This window comes from Strix aluco, chromosome 5 (genome assembly GCF_031877795.1).
Source record: "Strix aluco isolate bStrAlu1 chromosome 5, bStrAlu1.hap1, whole genome shotgun sequence".
NCBI classification, from domain to species: Eukaryota; Metazoa; Chordata; class Aves; order Strigiformes; family Strigidae; genus Strix; species Strix aluco.
Genome location: NC_133935.1, coordinates 5,448,441 through 5,476,122, shown reverse-complemented (window position 1 = coordinate 5,476,122; position 27,682 = coordinate 5,448,441). Strand labels below are relative to the sequence as shown.

The 27,682-nt window shown below is 41.7% G+C and overlaps 1 protein-coding gene across 7 annotated transcripts in view; it reads right to left on the bottom strand.

Moving 5' to 3' along the window:
- FAR2 (fatty acyl-CoA reductase 2) overlaps window positions 1-27,682 on the bottom strand; it is a 156,731-nt gene that overhangs the window by 99,307 nt on the left and 29,742 nt on the right. The window contains exon 1 of one of the 7 annotated variants that reach the window (XM_074825691.1): window positions 21,706-21,795. The exons of the other annotated variants lie outside the window; for them this stretch is intronic. The gene's annotated coding sequence lies outside the window, so the exon portion shown is untranslated. Of the gene's footprint in view, window positions 1-21,705; window positions 21,796-27,682 lie in introns of those variants that run through there. 7 annotated transcript variants of the gene reach the window in all.

Sequence of the window (27,682 nt, the reverse complement as noted above, 5' to 3'; positions counted from 1 at the left end):
TTCAAAAGTACACAAGCTTACCCTCTCCAGTTTCTGATGACCTCAGAGTCCCTCACATTCAATCTGTCTGGATCTCCCAAAGCATACAGGCTTTTAGTGAAGATTTTTCTTTAGTAATGTGTATGCACGTACTTGTGTATGTACACGCACACGTGCACAGAAAACCATTTCTAGACACAACAATCTGTTAACTACTTTTTTCCTTGCGTCGCAACCACTTTTGGGTCATCAAGACCACAGCTATCTTTTACATGGTAGCAGCTAGAGAATACCTCTTATTGTAAACTTTTACAAGCTGTCACAGAACAAATATTCCTTTTCCTCCATCCCTCCATAATGTCTAAATTTGCTAATACCTTCCCTATAAGACTGAGGAAACTACTTATCAGCTGAGAAGCTCTTGACACGTTGTCAGTGAAACCTCTCGATGAGCTCAGTTAATACAGTAGCACGGTGCATACTGCTTAACAGAAAAATGTGGTGACGATATTAAGAAGTCTAGCAGCCCCGTGACAGCGAGCTAAAATGAAATTTCACACTTTAGATCTCAGATCTAACAGAGTGGAAAAAATCACCTGCTGTGTTCAGACTCAGATTTAAGGTTAATTAAATAACTGTAATTATTTTTCTTTCCAATAGAAAGTTAAGCTCAGCAGTCTGAGCAGTTTTATATTCAGGTTTTATTAAGGAGTGCAGCCTAGAACCCAACTCCTGCCTCTGTTGGGGCTGAAAGATGAAAATGCTTGGAGTATTTCCCACCAAGAGAAGTCTTCTTAAAAAATGACCAGATGGACTTGAAAGCCTAAACTATTAATTTGATAGCAAAGCATATACAAATATGATTTCAAATCCAAAAATTTAAGATACCATCATGTCTTTACATATTGAAACAGGAAGCATCATCAATGGAAATACCACAGTTTTGCCTGTACATCTTTTACCTCATCATTGCATCAAAACTCAGGTTAAATAGCAACAAAAAGTTAATTTTTTTCCATTGCTCCCCCATTTCTCTATTATTCACACTTAGAGCATTTGATGGCACCTGGCAATCCATCAGACAGGAGCAGCAGTTTCATTTGTTCTGTCCAGCTAACGAAATAAGACAGAAGGCATCCAGGCTTCTGCTATGCAAAATTCTCCTATGAAGTGAAGTTCTCAGCAGACAAGGAAGGATCAGGCCCTTCAGAAACAGGGAAGAAATGCAGCCAAAGCACATTTCATTCCAGGAAATCCACAGGGAATTTTACGCTGCTTAGTGCATGCTGCAAGCTGGCTTATTCTGCAACAAGCCAGAAAATCAGCATCGGTGACCAGCTCTCCCCTGCATCCCCTGTTTTGCTGAAGACAGTTCTGGCACTACCTGAATCAGAACCACGACACACTGACATATTTGCTGCCAGAGTCCTTGCACTAAAATAACGACCTCGCATGGGCAGCGTAAGGGCACATACTAAGGCAGTTCCAGTTTGGCAGGTTGCTGCCATGTCACAACTCTCGCTGTGCAAATGTGATCAACTGAAAAACATCTCATTCTCCCTTTGGAAATGCGCAGAAACTACAGTGAGGAGAATCTAGCAGGCCACTTCCTCCTACAAGGACCCATGCGTGGAGCGTTGGGAGGGGGCAATGGAGACAGCAGTATGGGGCTTGCCTACTTCTGAAGAGAGGGTGAGGAAACACAACAGCAAAAAAAATTTAAAATTTATATATAAAATGTAGAAAGAATATAAAACATACTAGTTCTCAAGACAGAAGTCAGTGAGACAGAAGGTACTTCAGAGAGATTCAGTGGTGTTTCTGCCTCCCGTTGCACCTCACCATTCTGGGTAGACTTTCCCCTGCTTTCACAGAATCACAGAATCATCTAGGTTGGAAAAGACCTTGAAGATCACCTAGTCCAAGCATTAACCTAACATTGACAGTTTTCAACTACACCATATCCTTAAGCGCTATGTCAACCCGACTCTTCAACCCCTCCAGGGATGGGGACTCCACCACTGCCCTGGGCAGCCCATTCCAACGCCCAACAACCCCTTCTGCAAAGAAATACTTCCTAATATCTAGTCTGAACCTTCCCTGATGCAACTTGAGGCCATTAACTCTTGGCCTATCGCTTGTTACTTTGTTGAAGAGACTCATCCCCCCCTCTCTGCACCCTCCTTTCAGGTAGTTGTAGAGGGCAATGAGGTCTCCCCTCAGCCTCCTCTTCTCCAGACTAAACCCCCCCAGTTCCCTCAGCCACTCCTCATAAGACCTGCTTTGTCCAACTGTCCCTGTGGGGATGCACTCCCAACCTCTTTAATCCTTGACCTATTGCTTCTAGCAAGTCGAGAGAAGCATGGTGTTACAATGCCCAGCTGATTCCTGCTGCTCCTCCCGAGGCTGTAGGATAGCTTGGGGCCAGGGGATAAAGGCTTCAGAGCCTACCTGTGCACAGCAAGACTACTAGTTTTTGCCTCTGCCCCTTCCGACAGCAAATGTTATCTTAAGAGTTTGGAAGTATTTTCCTTGGGATCAATAAACACAGCCTGTGGGCAGCGTGAGCGAGAAGGCCTCCTTCTCTGGAGACTTGAACAGAGAATACAGAAGCAGCTCAGCTAAGCCAGAAGCTTCGCTAGCCAGACGAAAACAAGCTGTGTGTATTAATAGGTAGCTCCAAGGTAGCAGCTAGGATTTTCAACAGAGTAAACCAGTGTTTGATCAAAGTGGAGAACTGAAGGAAAACTACTCAGCATGGGTAGGCTGAGGGTGAACATATCTTGGATGCTAACTGCTACCAACAGAAAGATGAGACTGCAAAACGTATCTTCTTTTTAAAAAAAATAAGACAAAGCAAGACAGCAGCAAAGAGAAGAGTTTGTAGGGCGCTCTGTGATTAGTATCTGAGTCAGTCTGTTTATGGAGGACTTCCCATTCAGTTGCTACCAGTAGGCCTACATCTCACAATGAACTGAGTGTGCAAATTCAAGAGACTCCTCACCATGCTGTAGCCAGAATTACCCGCAGCAGCTTAAAACCTAACAGTAGTTCTGTGATCTCTAAATGCACCGAGCCAAACTACTCCTGGGTGATATCCTAGTGACCTTCCATGCTGATGACATGGAAACTGAACTCTTCCAAAAAATAGTTTCCTTATGACTGAAACCAATAGCTTAAAGAAATGAAAAATAACTTACAAGGGTCTCCTCATGTGCCTTGGAAAATTTATACTCCTCATAGAATTTGCCAGCTGGCATGCTATGGCTAGCTGGCAACGGAGTCTGCTAACACGGGTGCTGATCAAAGCTTGTAGAGAAGGTAGGCTTTTGTCGAGCAGGAGGTAGTTCAGTAGGAAATGGGCTGAGAGCCTCTCATTTCTTGATTTCTGACAGCCACTGCCATAATATTTTGAGATATAGTTTAAAGGTGCAGTCTGTAAGAAGGTATCAACAAAACACTGAAATCATGGTCTTACTTGCTCTTATAAATATATTAAAACTTATTTTTCTACCGCCATCAGCTCTTCTGTTACTTGAAACCCAGCTATGAGCAAGCAGAACTCATTCTACTAACAGTGAGAACATTTTCACAAAATCATTCATAATACAACTGATTGCATTCTTGATACTAAATATTATCTTTACTTAATTTCTGAGAGTTTAGTTACTTTCAGCAGGTCATTTTGCCATCTCCTGATCCTCATCAGATGGCTTTAAGGATTTCCAACTCTTCTAATTAGCACATCTTTCCCTCTTCCACCAGTATAAACAGACTGTGAAAACAGAAATAAAACTAAAAAGCAAATGTTAAGCGAGCCTGAATATGCTGTTTTAAAATACAGGCATAGACGCAATATTCTGAAATATATATGCCTCCAGCAGAGACCACAGATTTGCTGCATCTCAAGCTCTTTGGGATGGGAACTATGCCAGTGCAACAGTACCGGTCAGAATAGGTCTCTGAACACAGCTGAAGTTATCCAAGTAGAAATATTTTTTCTGGATTTGTATATGTAAATCAGCAATATAGCAAACACAGTCATAGCAAACACAGCATAGCAATGTTTACCCTTCTCTTTTGCTGTTAAAAACTCTCTTTTATTGTATCAGTTTATTCACTCATACTTTGTTTTATACACATCAACTAACGATCTCTGAAATACCCCAGAGAAACAAAGTAGATGTGTATTTTATTATTCCCATGATTAGAAGCAAGGCAATTCACAGGGGCTATTAATGAATTAGAGCTAATGATGCAGTGCCAAGCAGCCACTTTTTTTGCTCTTTTTGAGAGTTGTGTTTAGTTCTTTGAAATTGTTTAGCTCATACTCAAACAGGGATCAGAAGTAATTTCTATTTCACAAGCCAAAGAGCACAACAGCAAGAAGCACCATATATGCTGCAAAATACACTGATTTTATAAAAACAGTTGTGGCAGTATTGCAATTTAATTGGTACCATGGGCATATGTAAATAAAAAGAGTCTTTAATTTTTTGTTTGTTTGTTTTGGAGGGTTTTTTGGGGTTTTGGGTTGTTGTTTGATTTTTTTTTTTTGTCATGCAGTTATTTCTCTCACTCAAGTGCACACAGACCAAACTGCCGATTCAGGAGGGAAATGATAATTATATGTGAAAAAAGCCAAACTAGAAGATCAAAATAATACCCTTCCGAATTAGATTTGCTTACAAACTGCAAGGAAAATACGCTCCTTAAATCTCCTCACTTGGTTTCTCTGGAAGATAGGCAACACAGCCTGCAGATTTCTCTCCCCAAAGTTCTCCAAGAAACACAAACATTTACTCTTCAGATAAAGGGAAAAAAGTAGGAAGAGGAAACTAAAGAGAATTCCCTGGAGTTACTGAAAGCTGCATTAAGGAAATTTGCTCAGCACATCAGCGGCTCTGAATAATGAGGCAGCAGAGGGCTTTGCAGCACTGGGAGCCTTTGAAACACACTTCTCCAGAAAGAAGAGACAATAAAATGTAAATAGAAAATGCCTCTTGGCTGGCATGTACCGGCGCAGAGAAAATTTTTTCTCCTTTTTCACATACAGGGACCAATTTTTTTTCTTCCCCCCTTCTCCAATATTTAGAAGACAAGCTGATGGGAGATGACAAGGCACATTTATAGAAGTTCATAAAAATCCAGTGCTGAATAAAACATGAGTGCAGCGTCAGAAAAGGATGGTCAGGCTGTACTAATGTCTTCTAATACATCCTCTGTGCACTGAAATGTAAGGAGGGGATGGAAAGAAGTAATTCAATGATGATTTGGTTCTAAACATTCGAGAAAATTTTGAGTTAAGTTTAAAGCACTTGAATAATCCTGTTGTAATCAGTGCCAGGTTCAAATTAGCACACGTGTTTTCCTGAATCACAAATAACCTCCTTGTCCTTAAGAAGCTCTGCATTCAAAGTTTACATGCTCCTATACCAAAGAAAGTTTTTCATTGCTTTCTTTTTTGAAGTGACTAGCAGTTAAATTCCAAATTATCTGGTAAAGAAAAATATCCACAAATTTTGCAATGCTGGCTTCCCCCCACCATCTCATCCTACCATGATGTATAAAACAAAACATTATTCCTATTTCTAGGGAATCCTACACAGTCCTCTTAAAGTCAACCCACAGTTTAAATTTTGGAATAATTTTAAATTAGGCTAGTTACAGACCCAGGAATACATCCTGAAAATGAGGTATGTGTGCTGACTTCACACGGCTCATGAAGTACAACCCTGTGGACCAGCACACAGCAAGCCTCCTGCCACTACCATGATCTTCGCCCCTCAAGCAGGAATCTGGATTGATGAATACGTACCTGCCCTCAAAATGCACACGACCACACAAAGTTGGTGTACTAGCATAGCTTCGAGTAGCACAGAGAAATACAGAACTAAATATGCAAAGGCATATGACATGTTTCAAGTGAAGACAGGTATGGTCCCAGATTGTTCTGTGCAGCATCCAATCTACAGCTGTGCTGAGCCTTACAGCTGGTCTGTCAAAAAGCGACAGTTTTCTCTCTGACATTAGTCTTCTTATAACATCAATGTGGCTACTGATGTTTCAGAAAGTTATTAACAAAATATACACGAGATGCAATATCTCAAAATAGATGTAAGTCAATTAATTACATTATGCTTTTATAAAACGCTGCAGTAAATGCTGTGCTATTCTGTGCCAATGATTTCAAGCTTAGGTACAAGTACAGAGTGTTGGCAACACCTGATTATTTTTATTATTTTTTTAAGCCTTTTCCTCTCTTGTAGAGACAGGAAATTGTTATGTTCCAAGGTAAAGGTATTTAGCTGTGTTCTGACTATATAAGCATTCATGTTTGATCAAACATAACAGTAGAAATAAAGGGCCACTGAGGACCCTTCTAAAAGGAAGGATTTACCCATATCATTTAAGAAAAAATAACTTATGACTCAATTCCTGTTTATAACTTTTTTTATTGTATTTTCAAAAAAATTATGCTCTGACTTTTGTATGACCTCATGATCTTGGAGACAAACCTTAGACAAAGCCTGAGGTTATAAATATCAAGCAAACGTTACTAAATCTGAAACGCTACCAAGGTGCTTTGCTGCTTTTAGCTCCGTTGCACTGAGACACCCAAAGCAGGCTCACTCTATCTTACATCTCTCTATTCTGCGCACTTAAAATTTTCATATTCAGAATAAGCTCAACCGCCCTTTCTTAATTAATTTGTATAAAGCAGAACACAAAAGATTCGCATCTTAAGTCAGGTTTCCCAGGCCCTGGATTTTCGCAATGCATTGAAAATCCCACGCGGGTTCAGAGTCTGCCCACAGCCCAAACCCCAGAGATACTGTGAAAATAAACATTAAGTGACTTGGTGTAACAACATATGTGCATGGCAGGATACCTCTCAATAAATAAACCGTTATCAGTCCATTGCTTCTCTAAACTGTAGCCAAACGGTGCAGTGTCCTCCTCCACCAATTGTATTATTGTTCTGATTCTTCGGACACAAATTATTCACCTCCAAGCCTTGCAACATTTGTTGGATATCCCCCACCTTGGATTTTTTTACTGCTAATCTTTGGTCCAGATAAGAGCCCTATTAAGAAGGGTTGAAGTGAGGTACATGCAGATTGCCAGGCGGGAAATTCTTTGCCAAAACACACAGCTTAATTGGGTGGGGACAGAATATGTAGCATGTTTCCGCACTAGGCTTGCCACAAGAAAGAAAAAAGTTGTGTTATTAACAGCCAAAACACACACCAACCTTGCCAAAATGTAGTCTTTGAGGCAGAACACTTCCTGCAATACAGAGATATTTACCAAAATGAGCGCACAGAAAAAGATTCCTGCTCAATTACACCTCTTAAGGAAAAAAAAAAAAAAAAAAAAAAAAAGAAAGAGTAGTAGGGAACAAACATGCCTACAGGTAGTAGCAACCATTTTTTCTCTCCACTTTAGGAGAGAGTTTAGTGGTATAAAAGTGATACCACTATGTTGCTTGTGAAAACAAAGCAAAACAAAACAGAAGAGGTGTTTCACTCTGCTCAAAATTTTATTTCTTGGAATCTCTGTAGCACAACATCCTACTTTAGGAGAAACTTTTTTTACCCCTGGCAGTGCAAAACAGACCAAAACTCAGCATATTTGGCTTCCTGAGAATTTTTCCTGGCTGAGTACTCACAGCCTACAGAGGCTCTCTGTTACAATTTTTGCCAATTCCCTTTCTTGACCCCTTTCTAATAGGATGACCAGAGAAAAAAGGTGGCAGTCAGACAAATGGTATGACCCAAGGATCCTTGGTTTATTAGAAGGCTGTTTGAAGCCAATGAAAAACAATGCACTGAGGCAGCCTTAATTTGCACTGGAAGCCAATGTAGGTTTTGGGAGATTTAATGGTTTTGCCACCACATCCATCCTCTTTGATCTTATATTGAACACACGTCAAGAAATCTGGATCTTAACAACCAAATGGCAAGAGATACAGACCTATATAACTGGAGGGGAAAGAAGTCATGCCTGTGAATATAGTGTGTCTTTTGACAGAAGGAAGCTTAACCATAGATACCGTGGGGACATGGTAGGCGATTCATGCTTGGGGGAAGAAATTTAATTTAGACGATACTTACTTGCAGATTAAGTGAGGTAGTTGAAATCTTCTAATAACACAGAGGAAAAAAAAGCTGCTGTCAAGACATACAAGTTAAGGGGCTGAAGAATAAATGCAATACAGTGATCCTGTGTACCCAAAACTCAAACAACATAAAGAGACCACTTCTAAAGAGACTGGATGATCCGTTTCTTACAAATACAAATCAGGCATTTTTTTAGATTTTCAAGAACTTTAAAAAACTTCAGCATTCAAATTCAGGTTAGAAAGTCACAGTGTTTAGCGGGAGAGAGAGAACTTAAATTGAGTATTTCATAGACAAGGAGATCATCCTTAGAAATAGTGACAGAAAATGAAAACTACGCAATCTACAATCTAAAAGACAAATGACAAAGTGCAAGGAAAAGTAGAAGAAAGGCACCTTTGCACTGCCAGGCTTCCTAGCTGTCTGTGAGGTGTCAGGTTTGCCAGGTGTCAAATGCTCCATGGAAGTAATTAGCACCACTAATCACTATCTAGCACAGAGATGCCTACAGGTGATACCAAAGCTCTTAGATTGTCTTTACACTATAGAACAAATTTTTTTATAGCAAGTTGATCCTTCCAAATTTATAACACCTGAAGTTTAATTCTGAGGTACTACCTGGTCCAATTAATTTGCTAAATGTGAAGAATCATGAACCTTAATTGCAACAGTCTTCAGTTCTGACAGTAAAACCAAGACAATCAACGCAGTGTATTTCACAGGGGAAAACCATTGCTGATCCTCAGCTGCTCTCTTTCATGAATCTCTGGAGTTGCTAAAATGCAGAGGTTTTGGCAGCAGCTTTATTTTCTTTATAAATTCTTACCTTTAGCAACTCAGGCCAAATTTACTGGACTGGTTTATGATGTGGCTTGAGAAAGAGTTTTATCAGCACCGCTGAGGGCGTTGTAAGACTGGTGGGATGAGAGGCAGGGGCAGGAAAAAGTAAGAATTCGTTTGTCCTGTATCATTGCCAAGGCCTTCACCCTGTGAAACTCCGGCCTCCCAGCAGGAACATTTAATCTACCTTTCTTAGGGAGTACTCCACTGTTAAAATTTAACAATTGTAACAGTTACAAGCAACTTTCCCCAGGATTTTCAAGTCTCACCTGAATAATTTCAGGCCCTCTCTCCAATTTCTCATGGGTGTTTTGCCCTTCAAAGCCCTTCTTTTCTTTCCCCTTATTTATGCTTCAGTCCAACCTGCAGTGTTATCTTCTGAATCAGGAAGCTTGTAATAGGAACAGATCCTCCGCAGCCACCAAGCACGGAGGATTAAAACAAAACCACCATCAGCCTTAATCCACCGCTTCTGTGAGAGAGTCCCAGCTGAGCAGATGGTCATGGAGAAGTAAGGACTTGGGGGGGATCACTTAAAAGGGAAAATCCCAGCCCAAGCATGGAAGGGAAGGTCTAGCACCGCTTACAGAGCAAGGATTTAGGAACTTGGCTTACCTGAGAAAATCAGCTCTTACAGAAGCTTATCTGCATGGAGTTAGTTTAGTCAGGAAAGTCAGCCAAACTCTCCAGCAACATGGGAAACTTTATAGCACAGGAAGGGGACCAGTTAGTCCCTCCTTTCTATTTGCTATAAGGGAGGTACTGTAAGGTTTGCAGGAAGTAGAGAAGCCAGTAGTTATTAGGAAATAAACGTCTACACTGGATACATTGGACACACAGAGTTATGGCACGCTATAAAACACTGGAGAATTGCAACAGATACAGACGAGTTGATACAATAGCTAAGATGAGCCAACATGACCAGTTTTTTATTTGACAGCTATTTGTAGAAGATATAGCCTGTTCTTTGCGCAACAGGTTTACCATTTTGGTTAATTTGCCATTGAATGGAAAGATGAGTCACTTTATCACAAAACAAATTCATCATAACTCAGGTTTCAGCCTGTGAGAGCAGAATGACTGTGCACACAACACAATCTATTAAGACAATTTAGCACTCCTTTCCTAATGCCTGGGAAAAAAGAGTCTCTTTATCCCAGAGTTTATTATATCTTCATTTTCACTGAAATACCCTTATATGATGCTTTCATGCTTTTCTCCACATGTAAGAGCAGATTTCAGACTGTAATTCTTCCTCATGCCCTATCCTAGAGCAAAATCAGTCAGCCCAGCAAGAAAGCAGAAGAAACTCACAATAAAAATAAAAATTACTTTCTCTCCCCACAGAGGATACACCTTTCTCAGCTGTATCTAACATATTTTCTTGAAAAGCCTGGAAAAATACAAGTGAAAATATGCATGTTTTACTCATATAACTTGTCCTCTCGCTTACAAAGAAAAATATTGACATAGTTAAGACACTGTAAAAGTGACAAAATCTTTTTTATATAAGGGCCCTAAACCACAATCCTAAGCAAACAGACTGAGTAGCTACTAACCTCCTATTGAAACAAGCCTTCTTGACTCACAGGGGGTTGTAGGGAGGAAGATGGGAGGAGAAGGGCATGAGCCACCTTAAAAAGAAAGGGGCTCAGTGATCTCCACCCTGGGTCTCCTGTTTGTGCTCCCCATCAGCGTGGGGAACCTCCCCACTCAGAGACCCAGGAAGGGCCCTGGTTTCCTATCACAGAAGCACATCAAGGTTGTAAAAGACCTTGAAGATCATCCAGTCCAACCATGAACCTCACACTGACCGTTCTCAACTCCACCAGATCCCTCAGCGCTGGGTTAACCCGACTCTTCAACCCCTCCAGGGATGGGGACTCCCCCCCCTGCCCTGGGCAGCCCATTCCAACGCCCAACAACCCCTTCTGGAAAGAAATACTTCCTAAGAGCCAGTCTAACCCTGCCCTGGCACAGCTTGAGGCCTGGCACAACTATGGGGCTCCCGACAGCTGGTTGAGCGCTGGTCCACGCGAGCAAAGCCGTCTATCGAGGGACCAGCTCTGACCTGCCTGCACTTCATTATTCCGTGTCCACCATAACTTCCATTTCTCATGCAGGAGACACTTTAACCCACAGGCTAAAAAAATAATCAAATAACAGTTCAATATCTTTGCAGCACAACACCTGAAGTGAGCTAATTGTTTTCCTTCCTGTTATTGTGACTCTTACAGCAGGTGTTTTATAGACTGTCAGTGAAAAGAGAAATTCGTGCGAGCTACTATGTAGGCCTTTTCTCCCTCAAAATTACATAAAGACCATCCTGATTAAATACTACCCCACATGAATACGGCTTTCACAGAAGTATTCATTGCAGGGTGACAGCTGATGGCTGTTGTACAGCCAACAGATGAAGTACACCTGCTGATCTGGAGATCTTTGTGACACAGCTGAATTAAACCTGAACTTTTTATTAAGTGTTGCATAAGTGTCCTGCTTCTCTCTCTCTAAAACCTACTTTCCATCTCAATAAGCTTCAGTAAACTACCTATTTTCCTTTGAGAGCACACACAGCTTCCTGAACTTGTTATATACAATATCAAAATATTCCACCATGTCACAACATACAATAACTTTGCTGATGTTACATTTACATGGAAAAGCCAGTTTAGGAACTGATGGGTCATTTTATCTCTTTTTTTTTCTTTTTCCTCTTTAATTTACAAACATATTTTCAGTCATTTTACTGAAATATCTATATTTCTTTCCATCAAAAATACTGAAGCAAAATGTTTCTCTTGGAGCCAAGGTCACTCAGAATCAACTGCCATTTTGTCAAATCTTGTCTCATTTTGACATCGAACTGCATCCACCTGTATTGCCACTACATCAAATGACAGTTCTAGCTCATGTAGGTCTTGCTCGCATTATCACTATCAGTTGGGCCTCTTGATGGACTGTATCTCCCAGGAGACACACACTCATGCAAATCCTGGCATATGCTGCGACCTCCACTCCGCTAGAGCTCTTTGGATGCAGAGCAGGAGGCACATAAATGTGATTCACCAGGACAAAATAGCTCGGTCAGTGACCCCAGCTCATAGCGATCAATGAAGACATCTCTGACTTGTCACTCCCAGGACTCATCAAAAGCAGTGGAGGAAGACATAATGCTGAATTGGTCTTTAAAAAAAACCCCACACCATCTTTTTGAAAACCAAAATTTTTCATAACCCTCCATTCTGGCACAAAAATGAGACTTTTTTTTTTTTTTTTCAATTCCTATCCAGCATAAAGATAAATGCTGAAGTTAGCAGAAACCCCTGAGGGAAGGAAATACCGAGCTTTAAATCAGCTCTAGTTACTTCTCCTCCTCATTTCATCTCAATCAGTGCTTGCTATGTATTCTACTATTAAATTTTTCCTCATATATCTTTCCCAGCCAAATCTTTTACTTAAGCTGTTCTTTAAAAACTCTCTGGTTTGCTGACTGTTATGAGATAGATGAGACAGAGCATCACAGCTGTCCCTCGGAGGAAAACATCACAACGTCTTTGCTCCATTTCACATCTTGCTCTCAGTAGCTTGGGCACTTCTCCTGCCCTGTTACTACCGAGCTGCATCCGTCTTTTTCTCATCCCTCCTCCCACTCTCACCACCATGTCGCAAAGCTGAACTTCATTTTCCTACCCACTGTCAACCCTTAACTTCTTTGGAGTGCCTGCGTAGGAAGTAAAATTGTTTTAGGCTGCTCATAAAATCCACTGCTCATTCTCTCAGAGCGGCATCTCCTCTCTCATGGCAGATTCATACAAGTTACAGAGACTGGAGAATCCTAGGGCAGGAGATGCTCTGAGCACTGCATTCTCCTGGCCTAGTGCAATCACTGAAGTAAAATTAGCCAGAACTGCAAAGGAAGATTAAGCTATAAGTCTTCACTTTGGAAGTGGGAAAAAAAAAAAAAAAGCTTCACAAGCCTTTTAAAACCAGTTTCCTGAAACTTCATGGTCAAATAAAATTCTCCATTTTGCAAGCTTCTTTAGATCAATTTCACACAGAAATGTCTATATGTAAAATACAATATTTTAAACTGCATATTTTTATAGAATATGGGAAAGTACACCTAACATAAGAGGTCTTTTTCTAATTACCTTTCTTTTTTGTCTCCCCATTTCCCCTTCTACCTTCTCCTTCTCATTTGTTTAGGCACTGCAGTAACTCACCCATTACATTCCAGTGCAATGGCAACCTTTCAAAAAATCTGATGAAGCAACAGCTAGTCTCGTCCAGTTTGAGGAGAATAACTCAGGTTATTTGCAAAAAATGCCAAACCCTAATGCATGGGATCTGAGAAACTGGGGTTCCATCACTTTATTCTTTTGTTTCTTGCTTAATTACTGAAGTCCTGATGATCCTACACAGATATTTGGATAGCAAACCTTTACTTGCAGATTCTGACCTCCCAAGTGCCTGTGTTTCATGGCAGAGTCTGGGGCAGCAAAGTGTTACCCCTGGTAGAAGAAAATGGAGTGAGGAACCCAAGCATAGCAGATCTACATAGCTCTGTGGGACTGGATGGGATGCATCCAAGGGGGCTGAATGAACCTGCCAGTCTCATCAGAATAAAATAGTATTTTGGGAAGGTCATGGAGACTGAGAACAGACCCATGGACAGTAAAAGGCAAATGTTGAGACCATCTTCAGGATGGGCAAGAAGAAAGAAACTTCCAAAGCTGGAAGATAAACCATTCTCTGTTTCTATAATTATTGATTACTATGGCTATAACCAGATTTCATATCATTTTTCCTTTGAAAAAGACAAAGAAGAAAACAAACGAAAGGGGTAAGGGGAGCTGAAGATTAGTTTCTTTGCTGTGCTGGCATTCAGTTTTGCTTGCTGTAGATGGTATGCAGACCTCTGGCAAATATCCCTGTATGCAGGCCTTGGAAACAATCTTCATTAACACTTGTGATGATGATGAAAATAATTAATAACCAAAACTCAATACAAATTATCCTGTAGTTTAGGTGTAAACAATTTAGACATTATAGATGGACATAACTGCAGATAATTCTTCCAAGCTATATAAAGAACTCTTTACAGAAAGAAGTAAAAAAACCTTCAAAAACAGAGTTTCATGGAGTTATGCAACTTCTCTATACATTTTTTCTTAGTGCACCTAGCTTCTTAGTACAACAAATCCTGGGTTTGGACAATAGATTACCATGGAGCCTAATAATTATTTTGGCCAGAGAGGCTTTCCTGAGATGTCTTAGTCCCCTGCCTCAACCTGCTCCCCAGAAAACAATTCTTCTTCATCAAGGGAACACTGCCTGCTTAATGACAGACTTGTGAAAACTCAAATGAAACATTTTTATCTTTCCAGCATCAGGAAAGCCTCCAAATAGCTACCGAATGACTAAAATCAGGGAGTGTCCGAGCATGGAGGTTGATTCAGAATGAGAAGGGCTTTGCCTTCACTCTCTGGAAACCACAGCCTGTGAGCTGGTTTGTTCAACTCCTTTCATCCTGGGAGCAGATTTTTACATCTTTCTGAAGTGCTGTTTTATCAGAAGATAACCCAAAATGTACTATTACTTCTCCAGCCATGTTTCCGTGCAGGTTTCTGTGGGAAGCTGGGATGAGAGGTGGCTCCTTTGCATGCACAGCCAGTGCTCTTCCTTCTCCTGGCTGCCTGTGTCAATAGCTCTGCTTGCTCCCTCAAGGTCAGTAATGGGGACAGCCCCCAAAATACAAAAAAAGACAACAGCAAAAACCGATGGAAAGAGACTCTGCCTCTCCTTGTTGGATATTCCTCTCTCTCCCCACTCAATATAAGCGGAGCAAGAACTATTTGGCCCTTAACTCTGAGGTGCCTCGGATGCATGGGCAGAGTGACTACATTATACTACTATACTGTTACTGACACTGGCCCAAAAAGGGCCAAAAAATGAGAAGGAAAGAGTACACAAACTAAGAAGCCAGGACCTCGAGGCAACAAACCATCCCAGACCTGTGAAAGACAGTTTCAGCCAAATGGCATTCAAGGAAGTTTGTCTCCCCAGTTCTGCCTCAGCTTCTCACCAAGAACTGGGAATGAAGGACCATTGCTCCTCACTGAACATGTATGTTGAAAAGGAAAAATCTTTTACTGAAGCCGAAAAAAGAACAAATGTGATTTGGCAGAAAGGCAATATTTTATATAAAGATAATACTAACAATAAAACTGCCAGCAAAACTGATCTCTAACTGCTAACAGAAGAAATGCATCACTTTTGTCCCACCTAGAGCAGAGAGATGATTAGAGATGGATGAGAGTTTCAGACAAATACTATATAAGTAAAAGGTTTAATTGAAGATTAGTCAAAAAATGTCAAAAAAAGACCAAAAGCAAAAAGGTATTGGTCAGCAAGTTTTTTTCTGAGTAGTCCTGAGAAGTTTTTGTAAGGGAGAATATTTTCCTCACCAGTAAAAGATAAATAAGATATTTTGTCTTTGCTTTGTGAAATATTTACTAGTTGTCTCGGTTGTTCTCTTTCTACTGGTCATCACACTTCTGCTGCTCTGGGCTTCTCTCTCCTTTTTTGCAGCTCTCTTTTCTTCTTCCCTGAGTGCTTTTTGCCTTACCTCTGTAATATTTCACTTTAAAAATAAATATAAACAAACTGCTGCTTCCCTAGAGGATTCCCAGGGGTAGTTATATAGGAGTTTCGATAAAATGTTGCTTCCTGGGTCATCAGCGTGACCTTTTTTTTTTCCTTTCATTTTTACTTTTCTTCATAAAGTCAAACCAGAAAAGATGCAACATTTAAAAGCTGTAAAGCGGGAAACCTGCATAGCTGAAATTCAGAACTCTTGGATTCTCAGCAAAAGAAGACTGCAGAGAAATGGTACCACAATAAATTATGAAGCTGAGTTTCCAGGTAGTGTGAATAGCTTTGGTAAACTTTAATTAAATTACCTTAAAATGCACGAAAAGCATCTTTGTGGTTAAGAAGTGCAACAGGACATATACACTGGAATGAGGTTTACATAAAAACTATTTCATATCACTCCACAGCTTCAAAATTTCACCATTTGACTTTCCCACGTATTCTGAGGAATTTCACAGTTAAGGAAGGTATGTCCATCTACTTTCAGAACTGTTAAAGGTGCAAGATAGCTGTCTGTATTTATTACAATATACATTGTAATAATTAATTTAACCCTATGATACGGGATTTTACTTCAAGAATGGCCTCTGCTAGACTAGATCCTACAATAACTGGGCTCTAATTCTATTCATTGCACACTTTCTGGACAATCTTACACAAAGCCAAATCCACAAAATGATTGTGATTTTTACTAACTGCTCCCATATATTGCTCTATTTCAATCCAAGCAATGCAAAGCAGTTTCTGGCTCATTGTAAGGTGGGAAAATAGTGTTGTACTTAATTTCGATTTAGACACTGGAAAATTAAGGAATCTGATCAAAGATACACAGAAATAATCCAGGAGACAGCTGGAAACCAAATGGGAGAAAATGGAGCAGAAAAGATCTGCTACAGTGAATTTAATTCTTCCGCAGGATCCAGTCAGTGCCTAGTAATTCAGGCTGGAACGAGGATGCACATGGTTTTGGGTGCATTCCCTCTGATTTAGTAGGAATACTGTAAAGCAAGAAAATTCTGCAAAACATATGCAAAGCAATTTCTTAGTTGCTACCCAAGGAGTAAATCCTCCTTTTTTTGCTGCTCAGAGAAAACAGAGAAAATGAAAACAGCTGCTGGAGCTGCTGAAGATGCTGAGGAATTTTTGGGTAAAGTTCTGATGGCAATTAATAAAATCAGATCATACAAAATAGTAGTCAAAGTAAATGTGCTCCTCTACATCTTTATTCCCAGACTACAGCTGTAAATGGGATCCACAGAAGATATTTGAGATCAGGAAAGATAAAAATTTCCAAAACTGGCTGTAGAATCAGCTCCACACTGACCCCTCATAGTGACCCCTCACATGTCTCTGAATTTAGGCAGTGTTTTTTGTTATTATTTGTGATATTAATAAAGGAAGGAGCTTGTTATTTCTTCCCATACATATCCCAAATGCCCACTGTGTCCTTTTTTTTTTTTTCCTACATATGACTGAAGGAGGCCACCTTTGGTCAAAAGGCCAAATGGGCTTTGATTCCCTTACATCTTCTATAAGAGGATGGAACCTGCCCTATTAGTAAAAATCTTAACATGCATTTTCCAGTTACTGTAAATCCAGGCTTGTTGTTATATGTTTACAGCCCAGACAGAAGACAGTGACAGGATCTGTGAATGTGCAGGAATGTGCAGCAGTAAGGAATGATACTGCAGAAAAAAAACCCTTGTGGACAAAAACTGAGGATAATATCCTACTGGGGGGGGGGGGGGGGGAGGATGTGGTGTGAAACCTTTGGGCGAAAAAAGAGCCTGGTGTTCAAGAAATGTGGTTTTACAGAGGGATTTCAGAGTAAACTGGAGGAGGAACAAATCTGGAGTGAGAAGCAGAGGACAAGGAAGTGTTAACAGGGCAGACAGTTTAACACACCAGCTGTGTAGTTTGCGGAGCTGTGAATAGAGAGGGCAGAAGGCTACAGAGGGAGGGAAGAGGAAAATGAATGCAGGCAGAGCTTGTTGGGGACTAAATGAAGCTCAGGGGTTAAGGGAGGGTAAGTAAAGTCATTGACCTCTGAGGAGTCTTCAGAAAACAAAGCATTTTTCTGTGCGTTTGAAATACTGATTTTCTAATTGTACAAAGACCAGTTAAAGAGCCTGTCCTGCAAAGTTAATAAGCTCAAAAGGCATCATTAAGCACGCAGCTTCTTATCATTTTAGATCTCTTTGGAGGGAGGAAAACAGGAACAGGATGATAACATGACTCATGACTTTCCAATATTAGGTACAACAATTCTGTAGTTGCAGAGGCTGAGACTTGTGTACCCTACTTCTAACTCTGAAAGTGAAATAACCACAATTGCCAGTGCAGCTGGACAGGGTATGCACTGGTTTGTCCATTCTTTCCCCAAAGACACGCTTAGTTTAGAAAGGTAGCAACAGAGATTGGTGTTCAGCCAATGGCATCCTGGCTTGTATCAGCACTAGCATGGCCAGCAGGGACAGGGAAGGGATCTTACCCCTGGACTCGGCATTGGTGAGGTTGCCCCTCGATTACTGTGTTCAGTTTTGGGCCCCTCACTACAAAAAGGCCATTGAATGACTCGAGTGTGTCCAGAGAAGGGCAACGAAGATGGTGCAGGGTCTGGAGCACAGGTCTGATGGGGAGCGGCTGAGGGAACTGGGGGGGTTTAATCTGGAGAAGAGGAGGCTGAGGGGAGACCTCATGGCCCTCTCCAACTCCCTGAAAGGAGGGTGCAGAGAGGGGGGATGAGTCTCTTGAGCCAAGGAACAAGAGCCAGGACAAGAGGGAATGGCCTCAAGCTGCGCCAGGGCAGGGTCAGTCTGGCTCTTAGGAAGGATTTCTTTGCAGAAGGGGTTGTTGGGCGTTGGAATGGGCTGCCCAGGGCAGGGGTGGAGTCCCCATCCCTGGAGGGGTTGAAGAGTAGGGTCAACATAGCACTTAGGGATATGGTGTAGTTGGGAACTGTCAGTGCTAGGTTAATGGTTGGACTGGATGATCTTCAAGGTCCTTTCCAACCGAGATGATTCTGTGAATAATCATAATCTGAAACAGGATTTCCTCACCTGTCCTTCTGGTTAATATGCCACAATCAAACAGCATTACACACACACAGACATCTAAAATAACATTGATCTGCAGCTCTTCCTACTCAGGGAGGCTGTTTTTACTCCCAGATACTTGGTATACAAACAGATTTCCTCAAACTTAGCAGTGGCAAAAGAAAAATCTGTAGATACTAAAAAATAACATTAAGGCAAAGAGTGATGTTTCCTTCAGCCCGCTCATAGCGTCAAACCTGTTCTCAGGCTGCCCCTCTCTCTTCAGTGAGGAATGGGATGAATTTAGCCAGGCATCGGGAGGGAAAATCACTCCGCGTTGCAGCACGAATCCCTGATACTACATTAAGGCTGTGGAGGGGGAAAGGAGCATGGAAGGATAAGGAGAGCTGGCTGCAAGGTGGGGAGATACATAACAGAGAGAAAATAAGAGCAGTTCAACAGCATTCACCTGGAAACTCAAGAAGGCTGAAAAGCCTGACTTTTACTGCCTGTGAAGCTGCTCTGGAGGCACTGATCCCAAACTCCCTCACATGGCATGTCCCCCATCCAGAGCTGAGCTCCAGGCAGGCCTAGGAATGTTCCCGAGTCCATCGCTCCAACAAATCCAAGACTAGGCTTACGGTTCTTGTAATTCAGAGTTCAGAAATGCATATATTTAGAAATGAGAATTTGCTGGATAACCACATCTGGCAGAATCTGTGAAAAGCCTCAGGTGGCCTTCACACGTGTACTGAAGGTAGGACTGGAGAAACCAGGCTTTTCTTCTGTCATCAAGTATATATTAAAAATACTGGTTTCAATCTTTTGGCAGTATTAAGGGAACCTTTTTTGTTAATGGCCAGATTCATTTAAGGTTTTATACGGGAACAGTTAAGTAGGGATTTCTCTGAAAAATCTGATATAAATATTTAATCCTTAAGTAAATCATTTGGACCTCGCTCCACTATTCTCAAGCCTAGCATCTACCATATAAGCTTGTAGAAATGCAACAACAGGAGTTACAAAGTTCTGTCCCCATTCCTAAGTCAACAGAGGAACTCCTCCACAGGCCAGGTGTTTAGCAAGCACATTCGCCGACAGCAATACACACGGGAGGTTTCGAGTTCAGGACTCTCTGTGCGCATCAGCAATGGTTACACTCACGCACAGACATCCTCGGGATGCAGGGGATGAGATCTGCTGGTCAGGATTCACTGCAAGGGTTTGGTCAGTGACAGCATGTTTAAGCCAGTGAGGTATCACTTTTATTAGTACTTTCAGAGATAGACAGGATGCAGACACGACTGCTTTTAAAGAAATACTTCAAACATTGGAAAGCTTAAAAAATTGACTTCATAACAGTACAATATTTACCATTTCATCTGAACATGTATTCTTAATCTTTCTTTGAATTTCTCTACTCCAAATATCACTACAAAATAAAATAATCATTACCCTATTAAAATAATCCTCTTACTGTGCTTGGAAAGGGATAGAAATAGGATAAAATCCTATGACAGGCCTGTCACTTTTACTGATTTAATAATTGGGTGCTTACTATATTTCTCACTGATTAAATTAGAACAGCAGAACAGTAAAGGTACTTTTTTCCATCTCAGAAATGTTGATTTCTCTGACATGAAAGTTAAAGCCATTAAACATGGTGATCTGGTCGTACTATCTGTTCAAAGGGGCTTTCCAAATTTGTTTGTGCAAAGGAACATCTGTTCAGGCAAGGCAGCTTTCCAAATTTGCTCATTTATCTGGCTGCCATAACAGCTACATTGTCATCTATCACCTGCCACCAAAGCTGCGAACGACCAGGAAGTTCATGAGAGAAAAATGGTCTTATCTTACATCTGCCTGTGGACAATACTCAACTGTAACTGAAAATATTTGCAATGCTTTCTCTTCCAGTCCCTTCCTGAGATTAACAGATGGTGAAATACACAAAGACACAAAAATCCTGGCTCTGATGCAGTCAGTGGTGAAGGACTGCTCCTTTGAACAGAACCGAGGATTCACACCGTATCTCCAAGCCACCCGACATTTGTTGCCACCATGAACTCCTCTTCAGTCTTTTGCAATAGCCTTGGAAAAAAAGGCGTGGATTTGCCTGTTTTCAGTTGCAACAGTCTAATTGGGAGGTTACCTAAAATCTTTGTTGCCCAAGACAGCTCATGTGGCATTGAAGGTGTTACTTCCTTCTCTTCAGCAAGGCTCTCGACCCACTCTGAAGTGGTCTTCTGCTGGTGAACGTCTCTCTCTTCTCATGCAGCAGACGTGCTCATTTTGCCGAGCACCAGCTGTGCTCTTCAGAAATCTCATGTCACCGAAAGCAGCTGAATTGCTGTGATTCTCTGCAGTGAATCAGCTGCGGTCCCTCACACGCGAGGTACGGCAAGTCCCGTTTAACTGCATGTGAGCAACCATCATGTTAACCATTGGGTCACTGGCCAGTTTTAAAATCTTTCATGCAAATAGAAATGCAGCCATTCAATCTGCCCTCTTGATGCTGGTAACTCTGCCTCCCTCCCCCTACCTATAACCTTCCTCCTTCTTTCCCAGCTATTAGGCTTTTTTATCTGCCCCAGCTCAAAACGCAGTGGGGTGTGGAGCAGAAGTAGCAGGAAGGACCCAGGAGATCTGCGTGACTGCAGAGCTAAGAAGGAAAGCATGGAGATCTCTGGCAGTGAACAAATAATATTCTAAAATATTTCTGGAATATAGGAAGAAAGGAACAGAGAAGAGGGATGAAAGCTGACCTTGCTTCTTCAACTGAATCAGCAGATTGCAGCTAGAAAGGAGGGGGATGTTTGTTTTCAAAACAATAAAATATAACCAGCACACGTCATTCCACATCGACCATCCTTAACAGCACTCTTCACACAATGCTCTTCTGTTACGCACTAAAAACAGATCCTTTGGTTTTTTTTAAGAAAAAAAAAACCCACCAGTGTAAGAAAACAACAAACCAACCCCGAAAGACAATCCTTTCTCCCCACAAAACAGCAAAAAAGCCCAAAGGCTATCACAATATAGCCAGTACTCTAAAGACACGATCCACTCACCAAAGCAAAACAGTTGGCTTTCTGTAGAGCTGTGTTTACAAACCCTTTCATTTGTAGCACCTGAACCACCAGCCAAGCCAAGAACGATGGCTACATCCCACTGAAATGACCACGAAGCAGACCTGCTCCTTGCAGCAGAGGACTGCAGCAATGCCCTGGTCTAGCTGTGACCAAGCTGCTTCCAGAACTGGGAGTGATAAAATCAGCTCCAGGCAGTGCTGCTCCTTTCTTAATTAACTTTGCTCCCGTAACCCACATGCAGCGCTGCCAGCTGACATTTTTGAATGTACCTTTGCAGATCTAAGCTCCTAACGTCCCACGGCGCTCTGTGACACAGACAGAAGAACCAGCCCAGTGACGTCCCTTCGCATGGCACGCCATTGTGCAGCACAGACATACCCTTAACTGACATCACCTCTTAGCTGTCTTTTATTATTTTCATCTTGATCTAACAACAATCTCCTTGCACAAGAGACGGAGAGCACCTCCGCCAGCACGTGTCACAAAAGTAACAGACCTGGAGCAAACTGATCCTCCTGAAGTCAAGCAGAGCAATGGATTTGGACACACGGACAGTCATTTTGGATCTGCGTGAAAAATATCACGGCACAAAAACAGAACAGACATGATTTGAGAGAGAGAACGTAAATGTGAATATGTGCGTGCAACTTTTCAGGCTGCAAAAGACTCAAGAGCTGTGGGCAGCACGTCAATATTTTGACTATTTTACATTCAGGGAAATTGGTCTTTGCAACAGGGAGATGATTTCTCTTCCTGACCAGGAAGATCCGTAATTTTTATTTCTTATTTTATTCAAACCATACTTTAGCTGGATGAAACTATGTTACCTGATGAAGGTGTCAAAATGAACTCCGTGCCTCCGTCATTTCCTAGGTCTACCTGTTGAATGTCAGCACACCCTATTCACCAGCAACACCAAAGAGCAAATTTTCTCAAAGATAGTTAAAAAACCCCAAGACACACACACACACACACGACAAAATCTTGTCAGATTCTACCAGGAGTTTGTCAAGCAAATTAGGGGTGGTGGTGTGGTGGCGATGTTACCTCCTCTTTGCATTGTCAGGATAGATTTTGTCAGCAATTCAGAGAAAGTTTAAATAACAAAAGTTCTTTTTGCTTAGTCACAGTTTTATTTGAATCCAGCAAATGTGCTGATGAGGAAAAGCATGTAACTACCCGGGTAAACTGTGCCCACTAAGAAGTCTTTCCATAAGGGTACCAATGTTTGCAGTGGCAATGGGATGGGAATGAAATATTCTCACAAGGAAAACAAATGAAGCTCAGTTAGGAGAAACATAGCTGGGAGAAAAGATGCAATTATAATAACATCTAGAAGGGATTTTCAAACAACCCAGTTTTACTCAGTGTTCTTGGTATTTAGAGGATGTTGGAAAACCTGCCCATTACCTTTGTCAAAGTTTATGGTATTTTTAGGTAAAACTATCAGAATTTTGGTGATTTTCTCATCACAAAATGAAAGGTAGACGTTTTGTTTCATTTCTGGGATAGATATTTAAGGGGAGTTTTCCCATTCTGAAGGCTGCATTCCAGTTACCAGCAGTGTGAGTGGTGTCAGGGCATTAAGCCCAAGATAATGTCTATTTACTGTCATACCGAGGGCATGGTGACAGGGATGTTAAACCTTGTCACTACAGGTCAGACCTCACGATGAGGGCTCTCCTCAGATTGATTCACCTGAAAACAGGTATCTTAACTATTGAGTCAAACCTAGATGGATATGACCTGATTTTAGCTGCAGAAATTAGAGTGCTTTAACCATTCCAAACCAATACTTTACCAAAACTGAACTAGGATCTTTTTCCTAGATCAGTCCATACAGAACTTTAACAGACTGCTCTCAGGAACTGGTGCCCTTCTGCAAATAAAGCAGGAGGGATCCCAAGCAAAAGGGAGGGGAAGATGAAGATATAATGAAGTTTTGCAAGAAAAAGGGTGTAGGAGCAGGAAGACAGCTGTGATGCACTCTGTAATGAAACATCACTCAGGTGCAGGGAGTGAGCATATGGTCTGATTCTCAGTTGGCAGACAAACATGTTTCCAGCCCTGAGGGTTAGGACTATGTTTCAAAAACAGCTGACTGGCTATATAGGACATTTTCCTAAGGTGAGAAGAATTTTCTGAGAGCTGACTGAAGTACAGAATTGGTGCTCCTTGTCATCTGCTGGGATGAATCTGGTCTACAGGCTTGATTTAAAGCAAAACCTGGATGATGGATTTACTAGGGCAGCTATGGCATTGTCCCAGTGTGGAAGGTAGACAGACCAACCTGTGATGCTCCCACAACACTAGGTATCTGCTCCTCAAGCAGAAACTGAAGCAAACCAGAGTAGATTACAGAGCGGATCTCAGAGAGACACAATTTCACTTGCAAAGCCAAGACAGACAAGCATCTAAATTGTCATTGCAATCTCTGTAAAATAAACAGATATTCTCAAAAATATCTTAATTATGTGCTGTAGGTTAAGTACTCCAGAGTGATGAAGACTCTCAAAGGCTAGGGAGAAGGAAGATCTTACTAAGCAGATAATCCTAAAATGTTGTGTTGGAAGAGGCCCCTGAGGGACTACTAGGGACGGGCAGATGCGGCAGATGAAGGGCTGCAACACGGAGATACACCCCCTAGTCTTCAGCCTTTCCATGCCAGATTTAGCCCCTGATGCGCTCATCAGAATACACCTTCATTGTGTGAAGCGGGCTGCTCATGCAGTGTTGTTTCCTCGTAGTACATTAACTGTCAGACACGATGTGTTGCAGACAGCACAATATACACACACCTTCAAAAGGCATCATTGGCACGGATCTCAAGCACCTTAAATGTAAGAGTAAGCTGATGCATCTACTGACTTTTACCCTATTTTTTACTGAAGTTGATAGGAAAGTGCTATTAGAGGTAAACAAAAACTTTTTGCTGAAAGCTTCTTGGTGAAAAATGAAGATCTCGGTGATGTCAATGATTTTAGAGTTATGACAGTTTTGGTATCAATTTCATGGAATTTTGGGGTAAAAGAGCCTAAATATTTTACCTAAAATTTAAAAATGAAACAGCTTTGCTTTAACATTTATCACTTTTGTTTATTTCCTGGGGGAGGTGGGGCAGCAATCTGAACAGTTTATTTTAACCAGAACAGTTTTCCTCCTCAAATTCATAGGCCAGTGATTTTTCCTCACTGATTTTTCAGAGCTAGCACTGATCTGAACATGGATTAGCCCGAATTCTTTAGCAAGAGCAGCAAAGAGTCATCCAACAACTGCACCTTCATCTGTACAAACTGCCCAGAGATGAGCCATTTTCTTTCATGTTTTAAAATACAGCAGAAAACCACCCTAATGCTTGCTTAGAAAAGGAAAAGAACAAGAGGACTTATAGAAGTAACTCCTTTTCGTTCTGCCCAGCTCCCATGTGCACACACAGACATTATCAGGAGCAAAACGGGGTGTACTGGCCCAGAACAAGGGATGGAAACATTTCCAGCCTGCACCACAGCCATCCACATCTGAGTTGCATTGTGTTCTCTCCTCCTCCCCAGATGGGCATGAAAATCAAAACATGAAAGAACTGCTTGGGCTCTGGCTTCTCCCAGCTCATCCACATAGGAATTCAGCCTCTCTATTTATCTCCAGGCTGTTGTTATCTTCCCGTGGAAGTATTGTGGTGTAGCAAGGTGGAGGACATTTAATAGACATGCTATAATGAGCTGCAATCTTTGAAAAATGCTAATAAGAGCAGAGACTCTCCCTTTCTGTATCTCCTGTGTTAATGAAACATTCCTTTAGCCAACAGAAAATGTAAAAACTGTATACTATTGCTTCTGCCATTTTAGCTTCTTGAAATAATAGGCTTATATTATATATGTGCCTTCAACTCTAGTTTAAGATCGTGGCTACATGCAAAAATGCAATAATTTTAATAAAGCTCTGTTAATCTTGACTCCAAGGATATATCCTTAAGTATTATTAACATGGCATCAGTCTATCTCCTGTTGCACAGGTGGCTATAGGCACTTTTCTGCTCCTGTACACCCAGCTGCACGCTTTGTTGGTCTGATGTGAAAGCCGTGATGGCACAACTCACCTGAACCTTCCTTGCCTGTTAACGCCTTGTGCTCAATTATCTGAAACCCAGAAACCTTTCCTTCTTAGAATTGACTGAGAAATGACTGCTGATTATCTCCGAAATGACTGATCTATAAAGAGAACACTCACCAAACACACATGAGGATTCTCCAACATGTATTTACATAGTGACTAAATTGCCACCAGTTGCACCCAACTTTGCTGGCAAAAGTTTTACACCCCTGCCCGTCACCCAGCCCCTCTAACAACATGCCAAGAGTGACTGGTTATGTTACTTTATTTATATGGAGAAGAGGAGGCTGAGGGGAGACCTCATCGCCCTCTACAGCTCCCTGAAAGGAGGGTGCAGAGAGCTGGGGATGAGCCTCTTTAATCAAGTAATAAGGGATAGGACAAGAGGGAATGGCCTCAAGTTGTACCAGGGCAGGGTTAGACTGGTTCTTAGGAAGTATTTCTTTACAGAACGGGTAGTCAGGCGTTGGAATGGGCTGCCCAGGGAGGTGGTGGAGTCCCCATCCCTGGAGGGGTTGAAGAGTCGGGTTGACCCAGCGCTGAGGGATCTGATGTAGTTGGGAACTGTCAATGTTAGGCTGATGGTTGGACTGGATGATCTTCAAGGTCTTTTCCAACCTAGACTATTCTGTGATATGGGCATAGTTGCACAGACTAGGTGGTCTCCATGGGTAAAGACAGCCTCATTCATGCAACATGAGGATGCTCCCAGTATGGTCTGCAGCAGAGTCCCACACAGAAGAGCCTCTGCTGACCTTATGCAAACGCTTCTGTGCTGCACTCCCAAAAGCAGGGAGGTGGGAAAATCCAGTTCACAGCCACCTGAGAGGCTCCAGGTGGTCTTGGCCATGTTTAACAGGTTTTATTAGCCAAGGCAATATTCTCAAAGCCTTCAGCAAAGAAATGGCAGTGATGGCAATCATGCCTGCTAGATGCGAAAAGGATGGAGAGAGTAGGTGGAAGGAAAACATAGAGGGACAGAAACTGAACCTGTTAAGTACAGAACATAACCAATTTTCTGAAGTAATAATCAGACAAAAGGAGGATGAGACTCATCTCCACCGGAATGAGGTAAAATGTTACAGCTACCTATCCACGGGCACTCATTTTGACTTGTACACTGTGGCCAGTGGTTTAGCACACCAGAGGAGAAACTAATTTCTGGTGTATCCAGCTGAAAGGCAAAGTACCTGCTCTCAACATCTGGGAAGCATCTGCTGAGCAAAGTGGTTGGCTGGCTATAGACCATCAGAATACAGGTCTCCCAACACCCTTTTCCTCACTTGGCCTCCGCAGCCTAGGTACAGTAACAAAAGGAGTATTGCCACAGGAGGCTGTAGGAAGAAGAAAATGCTGGAAACAGGTTCCCTAGTTGCGTTGCTTCACCATGTCATCATGCTGGTAAGAAAATACTGGATCAAGTTGAACCCTTCACATTGCATGTGGAAACATGGAGCAAGAGGATTATTGCAGCACTGCCCTGAAAAGTACTAGTGAGCACAGACAGTACTCCAGGCCTCACACGAAGTCTATGAAACTTGTTTGGTCTGCACGTATCTTACAGTATTTGTTACATCCTCCAGTGTTTCACAAGTGCCCTGAATTATGTTAGGAACTTTGCCTTATTATGGGCGTGTGCTGCTGCTGCACCCACAAAAAGTGGATAGACAGAAAGGCAATTTTTTTCCAAGCAATCCCAAGATGGGTGGACTGAATCCATGCATCAGTGTCTTTGTAACGTAGAGTTTATAGCACACAGCCCAATTATGATAGCCTGTCTTGCTGGGGTGCAAGGATGAGCAGTTTCTTCCCGATAGCTACATCTAGATCACTTTCTCCCTTTGTG